The 16,200-nt window shown below is 46.3% G+C and overlaps 1 long non-coding RNA gene across 1 annotated transcript; it reads left to right on the forward strand.

The window, feature by feature from the left end:
- Nucleotides 1-15,486, forward strand: LOC145409763 (uncharacterized). The gene is made up of 3 exons (XR_013899173.1): nucleotides 1-115; nucleotides 6,904-7,070; nucleotides 15,284-15,486. It is a non-coding gene; the product is annotated as an uncharacterized LOC145409763 (long non-coding RNA).
- Nucleotides 15,487-16,200: the final 714 nt, after the last annotated feature.

Raw genomic sequence — 16,200 nt, forward strand, 5'->3', positions numbered from 1 at the left:
CTAAATGTTACGTGGGGGGTAAACACGTGTGCCGCCCAGCGGCCCCAGCTCCGCGGTGCCTGACAGTCTGGATGCGCACAACGTACCAGTGCACACCAGTCTCGCGTCATGGCAAGTGAGGAATACCTGTATATTCGTGTTTCGCTGAGGGTGGGGAAAGGAGAGGGGATTACTGAATGGAGCATGTGGAGTAAAAAGGAAAGACAGACTGACACATGAGGAAGTGAAGGAGCGTTGTGGTGTGACTCCTTTCTCTTTAAAATTTATTACTTCCCTCCGTCTCTCTCTTCCCTCCGTCTCTACTTCTCTCCCCTACTTTCCTCCAACTCTCCTTTTCGCTCCCTTCTCTCTCTTTTCTCTACTTCTCTCCACTATTTTCGTCCATCTCTCCTCCTCCCCCTTCTCTCTCTTCTCTACTTCTCTCCACTGCTGTCCTCCATCTCTTCTCCTCTCGTTTCTCTCTCTTCTCTACTTCTCTCCACTATTTTCCTCAATCTCTCCTCCTCCCCCTTCTCTCTCTTCTCTACTTCTCTCCACTATTTTCCTCCATCTCTCCTCCTTTTCTCTCTCTTCTCTCTCTCTCTTCCCTACCCTCCAGAGAGAGAGGTACGCCAAAAGAGCATAGAAATTGCTTAAATATTTCTCTCTTTAAACAAACATCTCTCTCTCTCTCTCTCTCTCTCTCTCTCTCTCTCTCTCATTGGTCCTATCTCCTAACTTTGCTCCTCTTTCCATTTCTCTCTCTTTCCTCTTCTTTACTACCTCTTCCTCACTTTCTCTCTCTCTCTCTCTCTCTCTCTCTCTGGTACACTTTTATCTGTTTTCCTCGTTTACTAGGGAGAGACAGACAGGCAGACAGAGACAGAGATAGAGACACAGAAAGAGACGGACCTGAACTACACACATATTTGCCGTAATTTCTAAAGATATTCCTTTTGGCGGTTCATTATTTATAGATGGACCTTCAGTGGACCGTCTGAATCCACTGAACCACCAGGCACTGTTCAAAATATTCATCTATCTATCTATCTATTGCCAGACGCCATAATCGGGAAAGGGGTGGGGGTTTGTCTTTGAGTTAGTTGTTTTACGGGGAGGGGCACTAACCCTCCACAACCCACTTGTTGACACGTGTGGTTTGGTTATATGGTTACCACCCAGCGTTGTAAATGGTTTCTTGGCGTACAGGAAACCATTTGGCTACAAAAAGCAGAATTACTTTTACTTACATCCTCCTTCTGGCTCGTCGTGTCCATGGGTTCCCGTGGAGAGTGAGATGAAGAAAGGAAAGTGGTCATAGGCGAACCATTCTGACGATATTTGTCCAACTCCATCTCTTTGTCCAACTCTCTAATGCAAGAGTTAACCGTTACTCCCAGTCCTTCATTTATGCAACAGGTCAACTCTGGAACTGCCTCCCTGTCTGTATTTCCTGCTGGCTATGATTTCCAGTCTTTCAGACGGAGTGTGTCCAGGCATCTCGAAATGATCGGATCTTGAATTTGGCTCTCTCTTGCATTTTGTTTTTCTCTTGGAAGGAACAGTTATTGCGGGTTCCTGGCCTTTGGTTCCTTCTTCCTAGCATAAGAAAAAAATATATATATTCTTCCATGTATCCTGTATGCTGTTTCTATTATGGCTATTCCACGATTAAATTGTCCCTTGAGGCTATGAAGGTTATTTTCTACATCGCCATTCGTTCACTGAGGTGGTTTGGACATGTGGAGAGAATGGAGAGTGAGACTGACGAGGAGAGTGTATGTGAGAGAGGTAGAGGGGGAGAGAGGGAGGGGAAGACCGAGGATGAGGTGGAAGGATGGAGGTGAGAGGTATATGAGGGAGGAGTGAGTTGGGGGTAGTCATATTGTGGGTGACACAGCGACTTGGAGGCGTTTTGTCTGCGGCCACCCTGTACGGGATTAGGGCGTCGAGCTATAGATTGATAGTCTTTCGTACAACCTAGTATTTCTGCAGTTAGCATCAGTGCATCTCTTTTCTTTACTTTGTTTTTGTAAGTCATGTCAGATGCCTTCCACAACAAAGGCTGGTCTTGCAGTAATTCACTAAGGTGGAGTACCCTTGCCTGGCACTACTCCATAGCAAAGCATCACTCGGCACTGGCTGCACGAGTGAATAACTACTCACATCATTACCTCGTGAGGGTCGGGTTCCAATATGCCAGTAGCCTTGCCAACTGGCCTTCTTATTATACTTTATGTAATAATCAATAACCATGAATTTTGATATGTGGGGCCAGGTTATGGACTATGTTACATTTTATCGCACCCCCAATGGCAGCTGTGGCCTGGTTACACAGCGCCATAAATGTTCCGGAGCTGTCTCGAGATATTCGGCAGTGTGGACATACCCTACGAGGCTAGCAGCAGCCACCCCAGGCTCAAAATTTACGCCTTTCCGCGCTCCCTTCGGGCGGCAGAGAGGCGAGGGCAAATGGGCAACTCCACATCGCCTGATATTTCCGCGTAAGGGCAGCACCAAACACACCCATACCCTGAAATGTACAAACGTTGACGCCTCCACCTTATAGCAGTAATATACTAAATGGTTATTGAATGTTAATACGCAGAATAAGTCGTTATGGAAAAGGTGTCGCGAAGCCTGTACTGCTTAACACGGTATGCCATCATTAGCTGCATCCCCTGGCTCACAAACAATATCTCCCCTCCCTACCACCCTCCCTTTTGGTGTTAGGGAGGCGACTGAAGGTCTGTTTTTTTTTTTTTTTTTTTCCGGCCTATCAACCATTGGGGCCGAAGCCCCTGGTTATTAAGGCCGTGTATATATATATATATATATATATATATATATATATATATATATATATATATATATATATATATATACATTTAAACATATATACATATATATACAAACATATATCTATATACATACATACACACACACACACACACACTTCCATGCATACATACAGACACACTTTCATGCAAACGTACATATATATATAATAAGTTTAATCTTATTTATTTTTATTTTTTTTATTTTTATTTTTTAATTTTTTTCTTGGTTTTATATTTTTTATACCTTATATCATAAAGACAAACTAATCTAAAGACCCTAAAACTAACCACCTAACAGACAAATCGCTAACCTATACTAAATCCTACAGAGACAAATAGCTAGACCTACACTAATGGTAAAAATACCTCGACTAACAGAACACCATCGACTGCAGATACGTAATGCCTTTCTACATGACATACCTGCACTCATCACCTGGTGACTGTCAGTCGAGGCACAACCTAATATAGGGGCCATCAATATATGAAAGGGAACCAGACGAGTCAGGAACATTTCCATATACGTCAGCTGTCGTCCCTAATTAGAATAACTTAAGCAAGATGGTATAATGTATTTACATAATTTATACAAAAACTGAAGAACCTCGCCCAGCAGACCACCATCGACTGCAAGTGCCCAATACCTTCCTATATTGCACACTTGCACTCATCAGCTGGTGACTGTCAGGCGAGGAACTTGGCTTAATGTAGGGGACATCTATATTAGAAATAGATCAGTGGAAGGAGGAACTATTTCAAATATGTCAACTGTCAACCCTAATTAATATTACAATATATACATATTTACTGTTCATAAAAACCATAACCACACAGTAAAAAAGGCACATCACTCTGATCAGTCCGGTCTCTCTCAAGAAAGTCATCAATTTATCAGTCATAACATTGTCCCCATCACCCAGGATGGTGGAAAGGGTGAAGGGGACGTCTGCTGCGCCGTAGTAATTTATAAGTGAAGCACGTTCAAGAATAAATCGCCGACAGCGCAGGATGATATGACTGATAGATAACACCGCATCACAGATGTCACAGTGCGGTGGGAAGCGTCTTTCCATATATGGTTTCATGTGAGTTAAAATGGTGGCATTGAGCCGTAACTGTGCCAACACTTTTTCTTCCAGGCGACTGGGACGGGTGACAGTGTCCCAGTCGCCCAGGTACGGCTTACAAGTTGGAATATTAAGTCTGGTCCACTGACCTTGCCACAGAAGATTTATTGATTTCTTTCCGAGAGAGAGACTCGACCGTAGATCACGAGGAACGTCCCAAGTCTCCTCGAGCTCTACAGCCGACTTTGCAAGTAAGTCAGCCTGGTCATTGCCGTAGATACGACAATGACCAGGCACCCAGATCAGTGTGAATGACTTGTTGCATGAATGCAACTTATTAACGATGCGGCCCTGGATCTCGTGAGAGTCCGTAGTACAAGATGCAATTGCCTGAAGGGCTGATTTTGAATCTGAAAATATGACAAATGAGTCATGCCTAGAATTGAGAGCATAGTCTATGGCTTTGTCAATAGCAAAAAGTTCGGAGGTAAACACAAATGTATGAGTCGGCAACCGATACCTAAGTGCACATTCAGTCGACCACACACTGGCACCCACACATTCACTCGACTTGGAGCCGTCGGTGTACAATTGATGGGACCCCAAGTGACGAACAATGATGTTACGAAACAAGTGGTGGACCTCCGCCTCCGGCGCCTTGGCCTTTGGTGCTGGGAGCCATGTAACATCCGCTGTCGATGGTTAGCCCGCCGGTGAGGTTGTCTCCGATCCAGGCTCACCTGGTGTGGGGCAGTTGCGGGGAGAAGGGGCACAGGTCAGTGGTGGTTGGGTGACCCTCTTGCCCTGGGTCATTAGCCCCCCCGTTGTCCCTTCCTGGGGTGGTGGGGTGGTAGTGGCCCGGTGGTGGGGTGGGGGGTGGCGGGGTGGATGGTCCGGCGGCGGGCATTTTATATATATTAATATCTTGAGACTCGGTGGCAGATATAATTAAAAAGGCGCATCTTACGTAGAGGTTAATGGATGATGATGCTATAAGTGATCATTTTCAACAGGTTTTACTCTAGATAATTACAATCGTCTGACAGTAATATGAACAGAGGCAAAGAGACGTTCTCAAAGCGAAGTGGTTAATGTAAAGATAATGATAATGTTTAAGTATATAACACATAAGTGAAAAGAGTATAGTTAAAATGAAATATACAGTAAAGCAAATGTTATCGAGCATGATTGAAATGAGTCTTCTGTCTCGAACTGGAACTCTGTGAACCCTTGAAGCTCCGAATCCCATCAGTCACCCTCTAACCGAGAAAGGGGGAGGACGCAGGTGCTATGTGTATATTAACTCGGTGATAGAATTATAGTGTGCAAACAGCTTCCGCGTCTTCTTGAGGTACAGAAGGGTAAGCGAGGATACTGTTCATTCGTTCTTTGATAGCTACGAGTTCTCTCCGCTGCGCCAAATCGTCTGTATTAATCTGAAAAAGTAAAGATGCGCTGTGGTGTTGATGTGGATGCGTTGGAGGGTGTTGGGAGAGGTACCTTGAGATAGTTTGGCCATGTGGAATGAAGACTGAGAGATTACCTATAGTTCTTCCACCTTAACTTGGCCCAGGTTTTCGTCCCTTTGTAGCTTATTTCATGTAGCTCAGTGGCAGGAAAATATAATACAGTACTACGGTTCTACGTACGTTCCTACCATGATGCTTATTATTTATTTATTTTGCGCGTCATATTCTGGTATTCGTATTGCTACAGCTCAGAACTGAAGACAGAGACAGTAATATTAGGACAAGTTAGAGTGAAAGGAGTATAAGAGAGTGTATGTGAGTTAGGTGGAGAGACGAGTAGTGGGAGACCGAGAATAATGAGGTGGAGGGATGCGGTGGAGAGGTATATGAACGATGCTGGTGTGAGTTGAAGGAGAGGCAGCCTGATGATGCATGACAGGGTAATATGGAGGCGGTTTGTTTGTGGTCACCCCTCCAGAGATTAGTTTTAAATATAAGAAAGAGCACCGAGATATAAATACATCCATAGTGGCGAGTCAATTGATTTTTCTTTTCTGTTGCTCTGTAAGGTCTTATCTCAGCTTAACATAATCCCGGAGTTTTTACTTGAATAAATATCTTTATTAATCTATGCTACGTTCAGTGTAGGGTCGGACCTTACAGTCGGAGGGAGAGTGATAGCCAGAATTAACTACCATGCTGACGAGGTGCCAGTGTGAGATGAGTGTCCGTAGGAGGGATGATGCATATGAAAGTGGAGAAATATGAGGGAGAGTGAAAGGCAGAATTAACTACCACATGCTGGCAAAGTACATCTGGGAATGGGATGGGTGTGTAGGGAGTGTGATGTTTGTGAAAGTGGAAATACTGTAAAGTATTGGTTATGTTTATGTGTCAGAGTGTGTGTATGTCATTGGTAGAAGTAATATGGTGTGAATATATGTAAGTATATATTATCTTTATTGATAGACAGTGGGTGATTCTGTACTTAGGAAATAAGAGGCTTTACGAAATGTTGATATACATATTTAGACACCACGTTATGGAGATGGTTTGTGCAATATCCTACAGAGACACACAGCCACACCTCCATACACAGGCACACCTCCACACACACACACACACACACACACACACACACACACACACACACACACACACACACACACTCACACACTCACACACAGCCTCTTCCCTTCAGTAGAGCTTCACCCATCTTAGGAGAAATCTCTAGACGCTGGCAGGAGTAGAGGAGACTGAGGTCTTTAATTCTCCTTTGGTCTCATAGTTTTAAGATTAAGGACTAAATTAAGACGACGTATTGAAGGAGTCTGTATTATTTCTGTGTATTTTTTTTATGCAAGGAAGAATGAACCCAAGGCCATTTTTCCTGGATACCTCTATGACAGGTTTCCCTCATTTATTTATACAGTATTCTTATTTTATTTTCATTACCTTTTTCCTGATGTTCTCTGCGTGTTCCTCTCCGCCAAATTCCTAACAGTAAGTGCCAGCAATACAATATACTAACACTATTTCATTTTTCAGAGAGAAGGAACCAAAGGCTGAACACCAACGCAAGATAGTCAAACAAGCAAGCCAACGTCAAGACCATGCTGTACCTGGACACACAGCGTTAGAAAAATGGAGGTCGAAGGCAGGGGGAGATGCACACCAAGTAAGAATGCTCAAGAGATAGAATTTTGGCAATGCAGGTGAGTGATTACAAGACACGTAGTATTTTTCCACATTATTTCATCAACTCCCCCACCTCTCTCTCTCTCTCTCTCTCTCTCTCTCTCTCTCTCTCTCTCTCTCTCTCTCTCTCTCTCACACACACACACACACATTACATTAACCCTTCCACTACAGTGAGGAGATGGAAGGAGCACTTTGAGGATTTGTTGAATGTAGAGGGTGACAACAGTGCGAGTATAAGTGGTTGGGGAATGGCTGGGAGAAGGAGAGATGAGAGGAGGGAGGAAGAGATCAGTAGGGCGGAAGTAGTGGAAGCAATGAAGAAGATTAAGTTGGGAAAGGCCCCAGGGATTGATGAAGTGTGTGGTGAAATGCTGAGGTATGGGGGTGAGATTGTTGTGGAATGGATATGGAAGTTGTATAGATTGGCTTGGGAAGAGGGAAGGGTTCCAGAGGACTGGAAATCAGGTATAATTGTTCCTTTATACAAAGGAAAAGGGGAGAGAGAAGTATGTGGTAACCATAGGGGTATTTGCCTTCTTAGTGTGACTGGTAAAATATATGGTAGAATACTCATTGATAGGGTTAGGCATATGACAGAGGAGCTAGTTGGAGAAGAACAAGGGGGATTTAGGAAGGGAAAAGGGTGTGTAGATCAGATAATTGTTCTAAGATGTTTAGTGGAGACGTATCTAGAGAAGGGAAAGAAAGTGTATGCTGCCTTCATGGACTTGGAGATAGCTTATGACAGAATAGATAGGCAAGGTATGTGGAAGGTATTAAGAATATTTGGAGTGGAGAGGAAATTGTTGAATGCTGTGAAGAGTATGTACGAAGGAGCTAGGGCTACGGTGCGAGTGGATGGTGAGCTGAGTGAGTTCTTTGATCTCAATGTGGGACTGAAACAGGGTTGTGTGATGTCCCCATGGCTGTTTAATATATACATGGAGGGAGTTGTGAAGGAGGTGGAAGGTAGGGCAGTGGATGTGGGGTTGGCTCTAATGAATGAGGGTGAGATTTGGAAGATTCCGGTGTTGCTGATTGCTGATGATACAGTATTGTTGAGTGAAGATGAATGGGAGTTGCAAGGTTTGGTGAATGAGTTTGGGACAGTGTATAGGAGGACGACGCTGAAAGTTAATGTAAACAGAAGTAAAGTTATGGTGTTTGAGAGGAATGAAGTCACAGAATGTACAGTGAGGTTGGATGGTGAGGATATGGAGAGTGTGAGTGCATTCAAGTACTTGGGTAGTGTGATGAGTAAGGATGGAACTTTGGGGGATGAAGTGCGTGAAAGGGTACAGCAGGGAGGGAAGGTTGTTGGTTCACTGAAAGCAATGATGAGAAATGGGGAGGTGAGTATGGAAGTTAAGAAGTCACTGCATGATAGTATTGTGATCCCTACCCTGACGTATGGAAGCGAGGCGTGGACCTTGCAAGAGGGGAACAAGTCAAGAGTGAGAGCAGTGGAAATGAGTTACTTGAGAGGAGCATGTGGAGTGACATGGAGGGACAGGTTGACGAATGAAGAAGTGGAGGAACGTTGTGGGGTGGATGTGGATGTGGTTGAGAAGATTAGGAGAAATACACTGAGGTGGTTTGGAGATGTGGAGAGAATGGAGAATGAAAGACTGACTAAGAGGGTGTATGTAGGTGAAGTGGAGGGAGGGAGAGGGAGGGGTAGACCGAGGATGAGGTGGAGGGATGGAGTTGAGAGGTATATGAGGGGGGGGGGTGAGTTGGGGGGAGGGTAGTCAAATGGTGGGTGACAGAGCGACTTGGAGGCGTTTTGTCTGCGGCCACTCTTTGCGGGATTAGGGCGTCGGGCTATAGATAGATAGATAGATCTATCGGTGGATAAATCAATAATTATATGGTGTCACGGTAGGGTCAGGCTCCATATTACCTCACCCTTACCAGCTTACTTCGGCATTTGTCAGGTTAATATACATAATACATTCACTGTTATGTCCATCCATCTCTCTCATTCTCCTCATCTCACCCTGTTTACTCCCCTCTCATCATCATCATCATCATCATCATCATCATCATCATCATATTTCCCAGTTCTGTATTATATAACCATCTTTTTTTTTTTTTTTTTTTTTACATTCTACATAAATGTAAGATGTGTTGTACTTCATGAATATAGGATATGGCTGTATGATAGGCCAGCCAGCTGCAAGTAATGGTGTGTGTGTGTGTGTGTGTGTGTGTGTGTGTGTGTGTGTGTGTGTGTGTTATTCACCGGGTCGGTCAGGATCACTTGATGGTCGTGATCGTCAGCTTTTACCCTCCCGGAAGGGAGCTGAGAGCTCATATAGTCCGATCTAAGGGCAAGGCTGTGACCACACACGCACACATCAGTCCCCTTGCTCAAGGGGACAGTAACCACCCACTTCGTCAGTGAAACTTTTCGCAACGTGTGTGTGTATGTGTGTGTGTGTGTGTGTGTGTGTGTGTGTGTGTGTGTGTGTGTGTGTAAACTTAACCCATTAGCTGTGGTGGCTTCTCTTCAGTTAACATAAAATCGCTTACTGTATGCTGAAGTATATATACATATATATTTATTTTCCGGTCACAGCGTTCATCTAGCACGTCATATACTGTTCAGTTCTGCCGAGTTGCTCTTAGCTGAACGTATCGATGTAACGTTAGCCAAAACAAAATACCGTCTTTGTAACTAATTCACATCTTACAGTTTCGATATCTAATCTCATTGTTCGTACATCACGATACTTTTGGCAGACAAGAAAATAATCTACTGAAATAGAAAACGCTAGTTACATGGATAACTGATATATTTTTCGTTCCTGGACTAGGCACATTTTACCCCTCTCCTATTCTGTCCTACTTTAGCCTAAACCAACCCATCCTAACCTACTTTTCTCTGCCCTACACTACCCTACCCCAGCCTACCCTGCCCTAGCGTTCCCTACCCTATCCTACCGCTGAGGTCTCCTGTAGGGATACTCGTTCTTCGGTTTTTGCCAGGTTTAGGGAGGTGGAGGAGATTAAGGTGTTGGATATCCGTTCTGGGGGCGGAGAGACTTACATCCCTTTGTCTTGTTGTAAACTTTGGTCTACCCTTTCCCTGTCATGGCACTTCTCCGGAGTCGATAATATTCCACATTCAGTGCTGAGGTACCTGGATGATGAAGCAGTGTCTTTCCTCCTGAGTCTTATAAATAGAATTTGGAGAGATTCGTCCACTCCTGCTTCTTGGCGGGGGGCTGTTGTCCTACCGTTTCACAAGCCAGGTATTGCAGGTCACCATCTTGGTTTGCGTGGTAGGTTGCCTTTACTGATTATGGAATTTTTCCCTATTGGTGCTACCTTGTTTCCCTCATATCCTCAAGAGGAGGGAGTGCCTCAAACTAGTGTCCTTAGTGTCTTCGTCTTTGCTAAAGTTCAGGAAGATTTTGTTGGCTTTGTTCCGGAGGGAGTGTCTGCCTCGCCGTATCCTCGCTATCCACATCCGTTTGGGTACAGGGTGAAGGCTGCCATGGGGGATGTGGATGTTCCAACCTTTCTTGTTTGTCCTGTGCGTGTACCAAGGATGGCTCCCTGGCTCCTCTCAGGGGTGCAACCGTGTGTTTACTTTCCTGAGAGAGGGGCCTTTCTTTCCTCACAGGCGGCTCTTTGCTATTTTTTTAGAACATGTTTCCTCTCACAGTGTCTCGATTCTCGTATGTACTGATGGATTAAAATCCCGTGTGTGTGTGTGTGTGTGTGTTTGTGTGTGTGTGTGTGTGTTTGTGTGTGTGTGTGTGTGTGTGTGTGTGTGTGTGTGTGTGTGTGTGTGTGTGTGTGTGTGTGTGTGTGTATTTCATCTTTTCGAGTGCTTTTATTTTCGTTGTCGTCCGGCGGCATATGACCCTGGTTGTTGTATCGCCAGATTTTATTGTATATACTTATTCAGTTCAATTTACCCTACCCTACTCTTCTCAACCCTACACTAGCCTACTTCAGCCTACCCTACCCTACCCTGCCATTGCCGACCCAACTCTACCCTACTTTAACCTACCCTCCCCTGTACAGCCCTTTCACCACTACATTATTTTTCCTGTTTTCTTCTCTCTACCTTCGGATGATTTTCTTCACCTCTACAGTAGAGAGAAATTTCGAACTGGAAGGGTTAAATACTGCCATCATCAACCCCATCTCTATCAGGGGATCTCCTAAGCTGAATAAAATCATGCGGTCAGCTAGGACAATGTAAATAAGTTGTTCTCGGCTTGAAAGATTAAATGATTCTGTCCCGTCATCCTAAGAGGGTTTTCTGAAGCTAGGATATCGTCTGAAGCTAGCAAAGAGTAAAAGTGACATCCGCAAACCGAGACCTCTGCGTCCAGCGCTCCGCGGTTCAAGTCCCAGAGGTGGACAGATGTTTTGACGTGTAGACGTTACCAGGGCGTAGCTTGGTGGCCTACCCTTTAATATTCTGGACTAATGGTGGTCTAGCCTCGTGCCCCTGCGCTCCACCTCATAAAAAAAAAAAAAAGGAAAGCCAAGGGTCATGAATGAACTAAAGGACTGAACTAAGCGGAGAAGAACAAAAATCGTAGAGAAGATCGCCCCAAATTTGATGAGACAGTGTAGTATAACTGAGTGAAATAGGCGTTGTATAAGACGAAACTAAACGGCAGTTATACCCACCTCTCTTCTGTACCCTACACTACCCTGATTCAGCCTACCCTACCCTACCCAGCCCTACACTACCCTACCCAGCCCTACCCTACCCAGTCCACCACCACCCAGCCCTATCTTTACCCTGCCATAACCTATCCTACCCTCCCAAACGCAACTCGACCCATCCCTACCCCATACTGCCAAAACCAACCCAACCTTACCCCACCTTGTCAAGACCGACACAATCCTACCCCACCCTGCCAAAACCAACCCAGTCCTACTCCACCCTGCCAAACCCGACCAATCCTTTCCCACCCTGCCAAAAACCGACCCAATCTTACCCCATCCTGCCAAAACCGACCCCATCCTACTTCACCTGGCCAAAACCGACCCAATCCTACCCTTCCCTGCCATAACCAACCCATCCCTACCCTACTCTGCCAAAACCAACCCAATTCTACCCCACCTTGCCAAATGTGACCCAATCCTTGCCCACCCTGCCAAAACCGACCCACACCTACCCTACCCTGTCCAAACCGACCCAATCCTACCTCACCCTTCCAAAACCGACCCAATCTTACCCCACCCTGCCAAAACCGATCCAATCCTACCCCACTCTACCAAAACCGAGCAAACCCTACCCCATCCTACTAAAACCAACTCAATTCTACTCCACTCCGCCAAAACTGACCTAATCATACCCCACCATGCCAAAACCCACCCAATCCTGCCCCACCCTGCCAAAACCAACCGAAACCTAACTAATACTCTGCCAAAACCGACCCAACCCTTCCGCACCCTGACAAAACCGACCCATACCTATCCCACCCAGCCAAAACTGAGCCATACCTATCCCACCCTGCCAACTCTGACCCAGTCCTACCCCACCCTGCCAAAACCGACCCATCTCTACCCTACCCTGCCAAGACCGACCCATCCCTACCCCACCCTGCTAAAACCGACCCAATCCTACCCCACCCTGCCAAAACCGACCCGATCTTACCCTACCCTGCCATGTCCGACCCAATCCTACCCCATCCTGCCAAGATCGACCCATCCCTACCCCACCCTGCCAAAACCGACCCGATCTTACCCCACCCTGCCATATCCGACCCGATCCTACCCCATCCTGCCAAAACCGACCCGATCTTACCCCACCCTACCAAGACCGACCCATTCCTACCCCACCCTGCCCAGACCGACCCGTACCTCCCCCACCCTGCCAAGACCGACCCGTCCCTTCCCCACCCTGCCAAGACCGACCCATTCCTACCCCACCCTGCCAAGACCGACCCGTCCCTTCCCCACACTGCCAAGACCGACCCATCCCTACCCCACCCTGCCATAACCGACCCAATCCTACCCCACCCTGCAAAAACCATCCAAGTCCTACCCCACCCTGCCAAAACTATCCCAGTCCTACCTCACTCTGCCAAAACCGACCCATTCCTACCCCACCCTGCCAAAACCGACCCGATCTTACCCCACCCTGCCATATCCGACCCGATCCTACCCCATCCTGCCAAAACCGACCCGATCTTACCCCACCCTACCAAGACCGACCCATTCCTACCCCACCCTGCCAAGACCGACCCGTCCCTACCCCACCCTGCCAAGACCGACCCGTCCCTTCCCCACCCTGCCAAGACCGACCCATCCCTACCCCACCCTGCCATAACCGACCCGTCCCTACCCCACCCTGCAAAAACCATCCAAGTCCTACCCCACCCTGCCAAAACTATCCCAGTCCTACCTCACTCTGCCAAAACCGACCCAACCCTACCCCACCCTGGCATAACCGACCCAACCCTACCCTGCCCTAGCCAAACCAATCTTATCTAACTCATTTTACACTCTAACACTTTCTTCAGTTTTCTTCATTCTTTCTCCAGACGATTTTTTTCAGCTCTGGAGAGGGATTTTGAATTTGAGGGGTTAGATACAGCCAGCATCAACCCCTTCTCTGTCAGGGGATCTCCTAAGTTGAATAAAATCGTGCGGTCAGCTAGGACAAAGTAAATAAATCGTTCTTGGTCTGAAGGGTTAAATGATTCTGTCCCGTCATCCTAAGAGGGTTTTCTGAAGCTAGGATATCGTCAGAAGCTAGCAAAGTGTAAAAGTGACATCCGCGACCGGGAGCTCTACGTCCAGCGCTCCGCAGTTCAAGTCCCAGAGGTGGACAGATGTTTTGACGTGTAGACGTTACCAGGGCGTAGCTTGGTGGCCTACCCTTAAATATTCTGGACTAATGGTGGTCAAGCCTCGTGCACCTTCGCTCCACCTCATAAAAAAATAAAAAAATAAAAAGGAAAGCCAAGGGTCATGAATGAAGTAAAGGACTGAACTAAGCGGGGAAGAACAAAAATCGTAGAGAAGATCGCCCCAAATTTTATGAGACAGTGTAGTATAACTGAGTGAAATAGGCGTTGGATATGACGGAACTAAACGGCAGTTATACCCACCTCTCTTCTGTACCTTACACTACCCTGATTCAGCCTACCCTACCCTACCCAGCCCTACACTATCCTACCCAGCCCTACCCTACCCAGCCCACCACCACCCAGCAATATCCTACCCTGCCATAACCTATCCTACCCTCCCCAACGCAACCATAACCTACCCATGCTTACCCTCGCCTGCCCTAATCGACCCACCTCTATTCAACCCTGCCATAACCGACCCATCCCTACCCTACCTCGGCATAATCAGCTCAATCTAACCTCACTCTGTCAAAACCGACCCGATCCTACCCCACCCTGCCAAAACCAACCCTGTCCTACTCCACCCTGCCAAACCCGACCAACCCTTCCCCACCCTGCCAAAACTGACCCAGTCCTACCCCACCCTGCCAAAACCGACCCAGTCCTACCCCACCCTGCCAAAACCGGCCCAATCCTACGCCGCCCTGTCAAAACTAACCCAACCTTACCCCACCCGGCCATAACCGACCCAACGCTACCCCACCCTGCCACAACCGTCCCATCCCTACCCTACCTTAACCAAACCAATCTTATCTAACTAATTGTCCACATTAACACTTTTTTCCATATTCATCTTTCTTCCTCCAGACGATTTTCTTCAACTCTGGAAAGAAATTTCGTACTGGAGGGGTTAGATACAGTCACCATCAACCCCATCACTACGAGGGGACCTCCTAAGCTGAATAAAATCGTCCGGTTACCTAGAACAAAGTAACTAAGTCATTCTCTGTCTGAAGGGGTTATTGTGTCTGTCCCATCATCCCGAGAGGGTTTCTTTAAGCTCCAGGAAATCGTCTAAAGGTAGCAAAGTGTAAACATGACGTCACACTTGGTCTAGGCGCCACATATCGAATCCCGGAGGTGAACAAAGGTTTTTATATCATATAGACGTTTTATATTTTATATTTTGCAACTTTCAGAGGCATTTACTCAGCTTTAGGAGTCTTATGGATAGGCTTAATCAAACGTATCGAACCTCCCATGTTGGAAAAAATAGCTTACAGAAATGCGTCTCGTACTGAAGAGGCGGAATGGACAGATCGAGTGACTAAGATATTGAATTTTGTATATTACTGGTTTTGTTGTTATTTCTATTATTATTATTATTATTATTTCAGGCAAATGTCCCAGGCTTCTAGACTGGCTGACTAGCGAATGTTATTAAGTCTCCCGTGGCTCCGTGCTCCTTCCACTCAAGAGCCTGCACTTCACGCATTCCACGCACAAGATGGCGCCACCGCTGCATTCCTGCGAAGACGAGAGGTCAAGAGGACGACACTTGCTTTTTGTTTGTTTGTTTACTGTAATTGCTTAAAGTTGTGATCCCTCCAACTTGAATGCTCAGTTGTAACTATAGATAACTAGAATACGATGCTAGTCACGAAGAAGGGCTATGAAAAGATACAGAGCTCGTAGTATTGGCTGGATGAATCACTCTTGCGTGATAATCAAAGACGGTGAATAAAACCCACACTTGTAGACGAAGAATATAATTACCAAACAGTTTCGGTGGACACTGCCACCATCTTCAGTGGTCAAGATAGTGAGAGGGAGTGACATACTGATTATACAAGGGTTCCTTTTTATGCCTGTGTGTGTGTGTGGAAGGGTGGGGTAAGGTGGTGGGGTGGGGTAGATTGGCGGGGATTAACCCAAGGGGATTTTGGGGGGCCCATTACCGGCCAGGTCAGGTGTAATTCCTATCTGACCTTATCTGTGTCGTAGCAGGAAGAGACGTCCCTTCCTGCTACGACACAGGTAAGGTCAGATAGGAATTACACCTGACCTCTCCGGTAATGTCCCCCCCCAAAAACCCCGTTGGTTAATCCCCGCTTACAATCTACCCCACCCCACCTCACCTTTACCCCACCCTTCCACACACACACAGGCATAAAAAGGAACCCTTGTATAGTCAGTAAGTCACTCCCTCTCACTATCTTGACCACTGAAGATGGTGGCAGTGTCCACCGAAACTGTTTGGTAATTATATTCTTCGTCTACAAGTGTTGGTTTTATTCACCGGCTCGTAGTATTT

Source organism: Coenobita brevimanus, chromosome 83 (assembly GCF_032717465.1).
Source record: "Coenobita brevimanus isolate Jiangsu-jjx chromosome 83, ASM3271746v2, whole genome shotgun sequence".
Lineage (NCBI taxonomy): Eukaryota > Metazoa > Arthropoda > Malacostraca > Decapoda > Coenobitidae > Coenobita > Coenobita brevimanus.